Genomic DNA, 13,540 nt, shown 5'->3' on the forward strand with positions numbered 1-13,540 from the left:
AGTCGAAACACGAAAAAACTGGCCTGAAACTGCCTTGTTTGAAAATGGGTATTAGAGCGCCCCCTTCTGACTGGCTGCTGTATTGGTCATAAAGCCAGCCTCCTCCATGTGAACAGGTGGAACATGGGGCAAAACCAAAATCCAGGTCAAATAAATGTTAATCAAACACAGTTTCTGTCATTACAGTTAGTTCTTATCATGATGATTTTATGTCACAGTGTTTATTTATCTATTGTCACGGCACACTGTGTCCCTATTGGCTGATTGCCATGGCTGTGCAGGCTAAGGGGTGGGCTTACCTAGTCAGCCCGGCTGGAATTAGAAAATGAAGAGTTGATTATGGAACAGGGCAGAATTCTAGAATTCTGAGATCGAAGGCAGAATTCTAGAATCTTGAGATCAAAGGCAGAATTCTAGAATCCTGAGATCAAAGGCAGAATTCTAGAATCTTAAGCTCAAAGGCAGAATTCTAGAATCCTGAGATCAAAGGCAGAATTCTAGAATCCTGAGATCAAAGGCAGAATTCTAGAATCCTGAGATCAAAGGCAGAATTCTAGAATCCTGAGATCAAAGGCAGAATTCTAGAATCCTGAGATCAAAGGCAGAATTCTAGAATTCTGAGATCGAAGGCAGAATTCTAGAATCTTGAGATCAAAGGCAGAATTCTAGAATCCTGAGATCAAAGGCAGAATTCTAGAATCTTAAGCTCAAAGGCAGAATTCTAGAATCCTGAGCTCGAAGGCAGAATTCTAGAATCCTGAGATCAAAGGCAGAATTCTAGAATCCTGAGATCAAAGGCAGAATTCTAGAATCCTGAGCTCAAAGGCAGAATTCTAGAATCCTGAGATTAAAGGCAGAATTCTAGAATCCTGAGATTAAAGGCAGAATTCTAGAATCCTGAGATTAAAGGCAGAATTCTAGAATCCTGAGATCAAAGGCAGAATTCTAGAATCCTGAGATCAAAGGCAGAATTCTAGAATCCTGAGATCAAAGGCAGAATTCTAGCATCCCGTCATTGTTCTCAGAATTCTGACTTAAATTCTAGAATGCTGTTGATTTATTGTTATTATTTATTTAAAGGACAAGTATTTTGCCTTCTTCCTGAATGTCCTCTTGTGTTTTAAGCTCTTAAAGCCGCCACATTTCATCAGCCTCTGGGAGCTTACAAAGAAAATGTTCCAACATTTCCCAGTATTTTTGTTCTCATTATTAGTGGTATAAATTTCACCAGCTTTAAGGAATATAAAACAGTTGAAACCCAGAAAAGGAAACATGTAACCACAGTCACATGTTTGTTGCAGATCTGCAGCTCTCTGGGGGTCGGTCCGACTCTCTGCTGCACCTGCACATCATGAGACGGCTGATAACAGAGCTGCTGTCTCCGCTCACACTGAGCCGATTGTGGAGGAGCCGCCGGAGGCCGATCGATCCAGCAGAGGCCCGAAACCCACCACACGCCCCCACAGAGGAACCCCCCCCCCCCCCCCCCCCCCCCCCCCGAGGATAGGAGGCAGGCGGTCAGACGTTGTTTAAGTGTTTGTGTTGAATAAATAACACTTTTTTATTTCTGACTCGTTAGAAATCCATAAAAAGAGTTTAAACAGACAGAAGAGTCACTGAGGGGCAGAGGATCTGACGGATCGTTCCTCTCACTCTCCTCTGTTTACTGATCAGATCACTGATTAATCTGAGACCACTCTAAACTCTGCTGATGACTCATAACGGCGTCCCTGCAGAGAGGACAGTCAGAGCTGCAGAGGTTGTTTGATCAATACTCTTTAGACAGGAAATAAAACATCCCCTGTTTCTGATCACGGGTCTGAGCCGTACCACGCTGCAGAGGAGGAAGAGAGATGATTTTTAAACGTGGTTTGAAGGAGAGAGTGTGGTCGAGGATGATGCCGAGGTTACGGACGACTCGGTGTGACTGTGTGACTATCAATGCTCTGTAAGACTTTCAAGACAAGGGAGCTCAGGGACTCCAGAAAGGTCTATGGTTAGTAACTTTAATGGGACAGGAAGAGTTAAAGTGAGAGACAGGCAGAGAGAGGAGAGAGAGGGAAAGACAGGATCCCAGTGTGTCAGTCTAAGCCTATAGCAGCATAACTAAGACCTAGTCCAAGCCTGATCCAGCTCTAACTATAAGCTTTATCAAAAAGGAAAGTTTGAAGCCTACTCTTAAAAGTAGAGAGGGTGTCTGCCTCCCGGACCCTGACTGGTAGATGATTCCAAAGGAGAGGGGCCTGATAACTGAAGGCTCTACCTCCCATACTACTTTTAGAGTCAAACAGATAAAGGCACGCTCCTCGGGGGGATGTAATGAATGAAGACTTCCCTCTAACAGTTGTTGTGAGTCCACCCCTGATCTCTCTGTACGTCTCTGTGAACAGACTCTGTTCCCGATCATCATGGACTGTGAGGTCCCGAAGGACAAGATGGACGCCGCCATCGAGGAGCTGAATGGGTCGCTGAAATTGCTGGAGGAAACGTTCCTGAAGGACAAACCGTTCATCATCGGCAACATAATCTCCCTGGCTGACCTGGTGGCTTTGGTGGAGATCATGCAGGTAGAACATCTGAACTGATGTCTGGTTACACACAGACATCAGACTTTTACATCCAGACTTATTATAGAGAGTGCCTTAAACATCCAGCAGGGGGGACTAACATACCTAAATAATGTTCTTGAGATATCGGTTCTGATCGGTTTCTATTCTAGTCAATGTGTTAACTTCCACTGGATCCACTCCGTTGTGTTCCGGCTGCGTCTCTGATCCGGCAGGTCAGAGTCCTCCGGATCAGATACACAAGACTTCTATTTGTGCCGGATGCCGGAGCACGACGCATCAATCTCAACAGAGCAGATGGAGCGGGACAGGAAGTCAGGTTTCACCAAAACAAAATGAAAACATCCGGTTAATTTTCAGAATCAAACACTCTGTGTTATCACCAGATCGTATTTCACTTAACTACAACAACAAACCAAAGTCATGATGAGTGGAGCCAGGCCTGGAGTCAACAGGTCAGAGGTTTTCAGAGGACCAGAAAGACAACATGGATGAGGAGAGGAGGAGGAGGAGGAGAATCCTTGATTCAGGGATTACAGAAGGGGAAACCTCGGTCACATGACTCCAGCTGTCCGGAGGTCTTGAAAAGCAGCCGGTAGTGTTGACGGACGAGAGAGCACGGAGCCGGACCACAGCGGATCGGAGTTGGACCAGACACGGATCTGGTGGAAGTCCCAAATCTAAACTCTGAGTTGTCCTTTTCTGTCATGTTCTGAAGTCTCAGTGCGTTTCCTTGTTTTCCTGTTTGTGTTGAATCACCGGAAACAGAAAACAGAGCGTAGGTCAGGCAAACACGCTGGGTCATAAAGTATTTAAACACAGTTTAAAAATAAAATGCATAGGTTTAAAAAACCCTCCTTTAAATGAATATTTACCACCGTGTAATCAGCTGTTTCACGATGAAATGTTAACTCTGCTCTCTTCATCTCTGGGGAATACATGCAGGCAGGGAGGGAGCCTCACAGCTAAAGTAAAGTCTGTGTGAGACTAAATTAACCGCATTAAAAATACATTTCACACTTTTACAACCAGAAGTGAAGCGTCTGTTTCCTCTCCAGCTGCACTCTGAAACATTAATGAAACCTCCACAAACTCCACAGAGACTCATTTCCTGCTCTTATTAAAAGATTAAGTGGAAACATGACGAGAAATGAAGTCCGGACCTCTTAAATGAAAAGGGGACATATCACGCTTTTGTCATCAACATATATTGGTCTAAGAGGTCCCCAAAACATGTCTTTAAAGTTTATGCTCAAAAAAACACTTTGAAATCAGATTCTGGTCTGCCTGAAAAGTCCTCTTCTTCAGTCCTCCTCAGAACAGTCTGTTCTCTCTCTGACCACGCCCCCTCAGGAAGTGGATGTGCCTCGTCTCTCCAGCAGGTTGATCTAATGTTTACATGTTGGCTGAATATACACGGCTGCTCACAGACCCGCGTTACTTCAACCCTCTGAATCTGATCCAGAATCTGATCCTGATGGAGAGGCGCCTGCAGCAGGACCTTTCTGAACCATTGGTCACAGATTTAGTGTTTCTTGTTGTTTTATTTATCAGCATGTCGACGTGTGTCTTGGTACACAGCTACCAACATGTAGCTATCTGGCTATGCTAACTAGCGCTAGCACTTATCCATGATAAATAAAAATCATCCACTAGATCTTCAAATCTGCAGACGTGGGGAGTCAAAGCGACCTTTGTGTTTATTAAGACAGCCTACAACTAGCATGCCTCCCTCCTAAGCTCCTTGTTAGCACACATGTGTGCAGGGAATGAAAAACGGAGGAGGGGTTGAGTTGTATTTTATACAGTCTATGGGCTGAACAAGCTCCAAGCTCTGACTTCCTGTTACAGACCGGATATTGTTGTTACGTAACAAAAACACTGAAGTCTGAAACGGCTGGTTTCACACACATTTACAGAAAGGTGGAGAAATCAGAACAGGGGCAGAATGGATTTTTTTCATTCTCGGGGGGTTTGTAGACAGGGACACAGATTTCAGGTAAAGAACCATTAGAAAGTCAATTTTGCATGATATGTCACCTTTAAATGAAAAAGGTAAAAGTTTTAAATTAAAGAATCGTCTGATTTCCGAGCGGGCTGAAGTTAAAGGAAAGATAATGAATCAGAGGAAAAGGGTGAAGGCTTGTTTGCACTCCGCCTGTACACACATGTAAACACGGAGCTGTGGGGTTGTACTCTGTAATACGGGCTAAACGTTGCAGTACCATTGATAACCTTTAGGGGGCAGTGTGGAGCAGTGAAGCAAGTAGACTGTATAAAACAAAAAACACAGCATCAAATTAAAAAAAAAAACATCCTCCGTCCACGTCATGAAGTTTTTTAAGGTTTCACATTTTTGCCACAGTGTCAACAGACAGAGAGGAAATGGATTCAGAATCAAGTATTTAATATAGCTTGGTCATAACCATAGTCTGTATAATAAATAGTCTCCGTGACGTCACCCCTCTGTTTTGAAGCCGATCGTCGGCGGGTGCCATATTGGAAATGCTGAACACAACTTAACTTTGTCCGAACTAGTGTGAGGTAAAGAGGCGGGCCTTTAGCCTCCTTGCTAACAGCTTCAGTGTTCCCGCCGGTCAATCAAGTCAGCCACGCCCTTATTTGGGCAAAACTTGTAAGTTTAGTATCTTCAACCTAAACTAATTGTTTGTACCAGGCTGTACACATGTTTATTTCTCCTGTAAATATCATCTTCTTTGAATGGGTGTGTATGTGGCTTCCTGTGTTTCTGCAGCCAGCCCCTAGTGGACGCTCGATGAACTGCAGTTTTTAACACTTCCAACCAAGCTTTAGAAAGTCAAATTCAAAGGAGAAAGAAGAATTTTAAACTTAAATTCTTGAAAAAGTAAATCTTTTATGTTGGATGATCTAATAAGATGTCTACATTTTTACATTATTCTCAAAATAAATACATTAGGGGCGCTGGTGGTCTAGCGGTCTAAGCGCCCCATGTACAGAGGCTACAGTCCTCGTCGCAGAGGTCGCCGGTTCGATTCCCGGACCGGTCGACCATTTCCTGCATGTCTTCCCCCGCTCTCTACTCCAGACGTTTCCTGTCTCTCTTCAGCTGTCCTTTCAATAAAGGCGAGAAAGCCCAAAAATATAACTCAAATAAATAAATAAATAATAAATAAATAAATAAATAAATAGATACATGAATACATAAATACATTAATGTAAGTATTATTGGACATCACATTTCTTCCCACGATGATAGACTGGTATGGTCCAAAAACTGTTGAGGCACTTTACAGGGAAAGAATTTAGTAACCTGTCCACTAGGGGGCGAAAGTCCAAAGAAGTCCTGTAAACAGAGGAGATTAAACCAGCTGAAGAAACAAAGCTGACTATCTTTAAACCATCCACACCAAGCTTACTCCAGAGTCCCCACATGGGACCCAACGTATATACGTCCCCACAATACCACTAAAATAACACAGTCATGCATGCACACACGCACACACGCACACACATACACACACACACACGCATGTCCTCCGTGGTGGTCCATGGATTACACTCCTCCTGTTTTCAATGATTCATTAGCCTCTGGTTTTATTATTGATGCTGTGTTTGTGTGCAGCAGGGAAGCCTCGCTGAATTATAGATCCAGCTCTGAGTCTGAGGCTGCTTTTTAGGGAGGAAGGGAGCGAGGAGGGAGGACGCAAAGTAGGGTGAAAGGGGCACAGGAAGGAGACGTCACACATCGGGGTTATGATCCGGGGTTCTTAATTTTATACGTGGATTGATGTCTTTCAGTCTTTCTGGTTTTCAGTTTGTGGATCAGTTCCTCTTCCTTTCAACATTCATAAACATGTCAGAATAAAAGCTCAGATTTTTTAAAGTTGTACATGGAAGTTCTCTCTGCATGTTTGTGAGCGATCGTACTCTTTAATAAACTCGGTTACATCTTTAATCTCTAAACCGTCTTTGTTTTTGCTCGTACGTTGTTTGCCCCGGGTTCCTCAGCCCACTTTGTTCCACAACATTCAGACCACTGAAAGACTCCATAGAGGCACAGAGAGTAAGCTGTCTAATGTGGACAACCTACAGTCATATGACCTGTAATGTGTATGTGTGTCACAGATCATCCATCAGCCTCAGGACTCAAATACTCAGAGTTAATGAATGACAGAATGTTTGTTCTCTTTAAAGGATGTTTAATAACTCATAGATATGACTGTCAGCTTTTACTACCTGTGTGATTCTGTATTTTAAAGAGTAAAGACTCCCTTCAGGGGATTATAAAGAACATATTTCATGACACCATATCTCTAAACTCATGGGAGTCAAACTAACATCAGTGTCGTGGTGATCTTAGGATCTTAGGATGTGCATCCTGTGTGAAATGAGACAAAGAGTTCAGTGTGTCTGCAGCTGATCTCAGGTCAGACCATCAGGCAGGTTTGCTGCCACCTAGTGGTTCACTTTGACTCCTGCAGGAGAGCAGAGTCCTCTTTAAAGAGTCAGATATAGTCCTGCTCTCAAGCTGTTATTGATTCACTCTTGAATCTCCAACTTCTGACCCTTTTGTTTGATCTTTTGCATCCTCTATTCAAACCTCATATTTAACCTCTCATCTTCTATTTTCCCTCTAACTCATCCATTTCTTCATCTCCCTTCACAGCGTGCAGAGAACAGTCTCCACCAGCAGAGGGCGCTGTGGTCACACATTTCAGTAAACCCTCTCCTCAGGCTGCATGTTCACACTTCTTGTTTTGTGTTGGAGGGTTTGTTGAAGCTGATCTGATGCAGATCTGCAGAATGAAAAACAAACTTCAGAATAATAACCGGTGAGTTACCGACTACAGACATGAACAGTCTGACATATTGATTTAACCCTGGAACACTAACACCGGGTGATTTTCACCCGAGCAAACACATCTGCATGGTTTTCATTATGATGCGTTTGTCTGAGTGTCATGGGTCCCAGGGTAGCTTCAGCATGGTCTTTGAAGGCGTGGGTGTTTCCCGACTCCAAAACCAGCTTTCCCTAAAGAAACATAGTGATGGAGGGTAAAGTAGGTTTCAATCAATCAATCAATCAATCAATCAATCAATCAATCAATCAATCAATCAATCAATCAATCAATCAATCAATCTTTATTTGTATCGCGCCAAATCACAACAAACGTTATCTCAAGACGCTTTTACAAACAGAGCAGGTCTAGACCACTCTATGTCAAATTATGAACAGAGACCCAACACCAAGACAGGGTAAGACTCAGTCTGACCCCACCTTAATCCATCATGAGCATTGCACATCGCAGTATTTAGCTAGTTACAGTGGAGAGGACAAACTTCCTTTTAACAGGCAGAAACCTCCAGCAGGACCAGACTCATGTTAGACAGACATCATGCCTCGACTGAGTTGGGTCTGGAAAGACAGATAGAGGGGAGTAAGAGAGAGAGGTGATAGTGATGAGACGAGTCGTAGAAGCTGTTGCCGCTGGAGTCCAGCACGTCCGTATCAGCTGGAGTCCAGATCGTCCGCAGCAGGAGGACGTCTACGGCAGCTCAGAGGAATCTACGAGACAAGGGAGCTCAGGGACTCCAGAAAGGTCTATGGTTAGTAACTTTAATGGGACAGGCAGAGTTAAAGTAAAGGCTGATTTATACTTCTGCGTCGCCCTACGCAGCAGGGGCTGACGCGGACATGAGCCCCTCATACTTCTGCGTCGGTGTGTCTGTGTCGCGCAGCAATTCTCCGCCGAAACGCCTGAGGGCAGTGTGGTCTCTCTGATAGCCGGTCGCCTGCTTCCGGTCCCGCTACGATCTCTGTTTACTTTTCCACAGAGATTCAGAGCGTGTTCTGTTAATCTACAGCTGATACATGTTGCTGTTTATCATACAGACATGATTACATGAAGAATAGAGAGGAGGAGATGAAATACACGGCCGATGTGTGGCCGATGTCCGGGACCCCGGAAGTGCTGTGAATGCGGGAAAGACAAAGCCGTCGAGCGGACCAATCACAGAGCTTGCGGTCCGCGTCGGCTCTACGCGTAGTTACATTTTGGAGGAGGTGCACGTCAGCTACGTGCGTAGGCCTCTGCGTAGGTACGGGAGCTACGCGGACCTACGGCGTAGGTTACGCCGTCGATTCGACGCAGAAGTATAAATCAGCCTTAAGTGATGAAGGGGTTGGGGGGAAGAAGGTGAGCTAGGATCCCAGTGTGTCAGTGTGCCAGTTCCCCCGGCAGTCTAGGCCTATAGCAGCATGACAAAAGCTGGTCCAAGCCTGATCCAGCTCTAACTATAAGCTTTATCAAAAAGGAAAGTTTTAAGTCTACTCTTAAAAGTGGAGAGGGTGTCTGCCTCCCGGACCCTGACTGGTAGATGATTCCAAAGGAGAAGGGCCTGATAACTGAAGGTTCTTTTTAGGTACAACTAGCAGGCCTGCATGTTGGGAGCGTAGAGTTCTAGAGGGGTAATAGGGTCAGTTGGATTTCACCCGGTGACAGTGTTAGTGTATAAAATCTGCTTCCCCTGCCTGAATTTTTTTACTGGAATTCCAAATTTTTCTGTAATTTTGGAGCATTTTTAAAGGGTTCCCCCATGACACTTTTTTTCATTTTGTTAGACATAGCACAGTTTAAAATGAAAGAACACTACTCTAAAATGTCATGTATTCTCATATTTTGATGTTAAGTACTGTTAATTGGGAATAATATATTGGGTAAAAAACACCCTGCGTCAGTGATGGTGTTACTAATTTTAGCGATAGTGTTCTAGGGTTAAAGATGATTCTATTGATTTAATAATCTTGAGATAATAGTCCCTCTGATTCCAGGTTTGGTGGAGCATGCAGCCCAAAGGACTTCACAAAAGAACAGAGAGACAGAACACAACACAAATGGGTCAAATAATACAAAAAACGATCATGAAAAATACTTTAAAGGTGACATATCACGCTTTTTCCATCAACATATATTGGTCTAAGAGGTCCCCAAAACATGTCTTTAAAGTTTATGCTCAAAAAAACACTTTGAAATCAGATTTTGGTCTGCCTGAAAACCCTCTTCTTCAGTCCTCATCAGAACAGTCTGTTTTCCCTCTGACCACGCCCCCTCAGGAAGTGGATGTGCCTCGGCTCTCCAGCACGTTGATCTAATGTTTACATGTTGGCTGAATATACACGGCTGCTCAGAGATCACGTTACTTCAACCCTCTGAATCTGATCCTGACGGAGAGGCGCCTGCAGCGGGACCTTTCTGAACCATTGGTCACAGATTTAGTGTTTCTTGTTGTTTTATTTGTCAGTATGTCGACGTGTGTCTTGGTACACAGCTACCAACATGTAGCTATGTGGCTATGCTAACTAGCGCTAGCACTTATCCATGATAAATAAAAATCATCCACTAAATCTTCAAATCTGCAGACGTGGGGAGTAAAACCGACCTTTGTGTTTATGAAGACAGCCTACAACTAGCATGCCTCCCTCCTAAGCTCCTTGTTAGCACACATTTGTGCAGGGAATGAAAAACGGAGGAGGGGTTGAGTATTATTTTATACAGTCTATGGGCTGAACAAGCTCCGAGCTCTGACTCCATGACAGACCGGATATTGTTGTTACGTAACAAAAACACTGAAGTCTGAAACGGCTGGTTTCACACACATTTACAGAAAGGTGGAGAAATCAGAACAGGGGCAGAATGGATTCTTTTCATTCTCGGGGGGTTTGTAGACAGGGACACAGATTTCAGGTAGAGAACCATTAAAAAGTCAATTTTGCATGATATGTCACCTTTAAAATTAAATCCACCCATTATCTTGACCGCTTATCCCGTTAGAGGTCACGGGGGACTGGAGCCTATCCCAGCTGTCTTCGGGTGGAAGGCAGGGTACACCCTGGACAGGTCGCCAACCTATCACAGGGCTAACACAGGGAGACAGACAACCACTCACACACACACTCACACCTACGGGCAATTTAGAGTGATCAATCAACCTGGTGAGCATGTCTTTGGACTGTGGGAGGAAGCCAGAGAGAGAACCCATGCATGCACAGGGAGAACATGCAAACTCCACACAGAAAGGCACCTGCATGGCCGGGGATTCGAACCAGGAACCTTCTAGCTGTGAGGCAACGGTGCTACCCACTGCACCACTGTGCAGCCCTAAAAATTAAATCAATGCAATAAAATTAAAATAAATAAGGGTAGAAAGCAAAATTAAAAATCAGTTAAAGTTAAAATAATAATATTTTCCAGAAGTCCTAAATGTAAACACTAAGGGCTGATGTGTGTGATGGTCCCTCCTCCTCCTCTGAGTGTGTGTTGGATGTCCGTGATGTTATTGTCGGTCTGAGAAGGTGAACAGACTGTAGTGTGTCTCCGCTGCAGTGCATCATGGTCCTGAGAGCTGCTATAAGATGACAAACTGCCTCAGTGAGGCGTTATGTGCCCACGTCGTGAAATCCAACACCTCCTGGCTCCTCTCTGAACGCTAAAAATACCAACAGGATCTGGACCTCCGTCTGAAACCGTCCCCTCTGTCTGCAAACCAACGTCTGACAACAAGCTGAAAACAGTCAGATCAGAGATTTCATCAAACAGAGAGAACTCAGAATCACTGAGTTCAACTCGGACGAGAGACGGCAGCTCCACAGACGCTCAGAGAGGAGCTCTGAGAGTGAACACGGCTGCAGGGGGATATCAGAGAGAGAGACATTTGGACACAGCGGGGAACAAAGACTTATATCTCTTGTTTCTGATTTGTTCTTTATATTTAAGTTTGATAGAAGTGGATGTCTGCTCGTGTCTGCAGGCTGAGAGAAGTCTGATGGAGCTGCAGGGTCATGCAGGGTCAGCAGCAGAGCATGCTTCAGATTCTTACATGGGGAGGTTCAGAGGCTGCAGACTGCACACACTGCACCAAACAGCTGAACCGTGTTCACACAGAGTTTAATATTGCTGTCTTAAATGAGGACAAGAGCTTATTGTAGCTAAAGGGATTTAGTGAGGAGTGCACCAAGCTCACCAACAAACAACCAAATACAAAATAATCTAGACTAGAATTTAAAATCCTTCTTCTGACCTACAAAGCTCTTAATGATCAGACACCTTCATATCTCAAAGACCTCATAGTGTCCTATTACCCCTCTAGAACACTATGCTCCCAACATGCAGGCCTGCTCATCGTACCTAAAGTCTCTAAAAGTAGTATGGGAGGTAGAGCCTTCAGTTATCAGGCCCCTCTCCTTTGGAATCATCTAACAGTCAGGGTCCAGGAGGCAGACCCCCTCTCTACTTTTAAGAGTAGGCTTCAAACTTTCCTTTTTGATAAAGCTTATAGTTAGAGCTGGATCAGGCTTGGACCAGGTCTTAGTTATGCTGCTATAGGCTTAGACTGACACACTGGGATCCTGTCTTTCCCTCTCTCTCCTCTCTCTGCCTGTCTCTCACTTTAACTCTTCCTGTCCCATTAAAGTTACTAACCATAGACCTTTCTGGAGTCCCTGAGCTCCCTTGTCTCGTAGGTTCCTCTGGATCTCTGCTGTAGATTCCTTTTTTGGGGTCTGTTATTCATCCTTTCTTTCTTTCTTTCTTTCTTTCTTCTTTCTTTTCTTTCTTTCTTCTTGTCTTTCTTTCTTCTTTTTCTTTCTTCTTTCTTCTTTCTTTCTTTCTTTCTTCCTTTCTTTCTTTCTGTTTTTCTTTCTTTCATCCTTTCTTTCTGTTTTTCTTTCATTCTGTTTTTCTTTCATTCTTTCTTTCTTTCTTTCTTTCTTTCCTTCATTTCTTTCATTCCTTCTTTCTTTCTTTCCTTCATTTCTTTCATTCCTTCCTTCCTACCTTCTTTCTTTCTTTCTTTCTTTCTTTCTGTTTTTCTTTCTTTCATCCTTTCTTTCTGTTTTTCTTTCATTCTGTTTTTCTTTCATTCCTTCTTTCTTTCTTTCTTTCTTTCTTTCTTTCTTTCTTTCTTTCTTTCTTTCTTTCTTTCTTCTTTTTCCTTCATTTCTTCATCTTCTTCTTTCTTTCTTCATTTCTTCATCCTCTTCCTTCTTTCTCTTTTTCTTTTCTTTCTTTCTCTTTCTTTTCTCTTCTTTCTTTCTTTTTCTTTCTTTATTCTCCTTCTTCTTTCTTTTTCTTCTTCATCTTCTTCTTCTTTCTGTTCTTCTTTATTTCGTTTCTTTCTTCTTTCTTTCTTTCTTTCTTCTTCTTTCTTTCTTCTTCTTTCTTTCTTTCCTCATTTCTTTCTTCTTCCTCTTCTTTCTTTCTTCTTTCTTTCTTCTTCTTCTCTTTCTTTCTTTCTGTTTTCTTCTTTCTCTCTTTCATTCTTCTCTACCTTGTTCTTTCTTCTTTCTTTCTTTCCTTCATTTCTTTTCATCTTCCTTCCTTCTTTCTTTCTTTCTCTCTTTGTTCTTCCATTTTCTCATCCTTATGTTCCTTTTCTATCCCCTCCTTTCTTCTGTCACTTCCTTCCCCATTTCTTCTCCTCTTTTTCTTTCTTCTGGTCTCCCTCTCTTCTCTCTTTTCTTAGACCTTTCTGGAGTCCCTGAGCTCCCTTGTCTCGTAGGTTCCTCTGGATCTCTGCTGCTGTGGACGTGGTCCAGACTCCAGCTGCTACAACTACTACTATCCGTCTCTCCCACTATCATCTCTCTCTCTCTCTTCATCTCCCTCTATCCCTCTCTCCAACACGGTCTCAGCAGATGTGTGTCTAACATGAGTCTGGTCCTGCTGGAGGTTTCTGCCTGTTAAAGGAAGTTTGTCCTTGCCACTGTAACTTGCTAAATGCTGCAAAGTGCTCTGCTCATGGTGGATTAAGATGAGATCAGACTGAGTCCTGTCTGGAAGATGGGACTGGATCTGATCCGGTCTTGATGTTGGGTCTTTGTTGATAATAGAACATAGAGGACGGTCTAGACCTGCTCTCCTGGCTGTAAGCAGAGAAAGCACATTCAGGGAGTTTTAGTCTAGACGAGGGTTTGAGAGGAGACTTCTGCAGAA

Source organism: Notolabrus celidotus, chromosome 9 (assembly GCF_009762535.1).
Source record: "Notolabrus celidotus isolate fNotCel1 chromosome 9, fNotCel1.pri, whole genome shotgun sequence".
Taxonomy (NCBI): domain Eukaryota; kingdom Metazoa; phylum Chordata; class Actinopteri; order Labriformes; family Labridae; genus Notolabrus; species Notolabrus celidotus.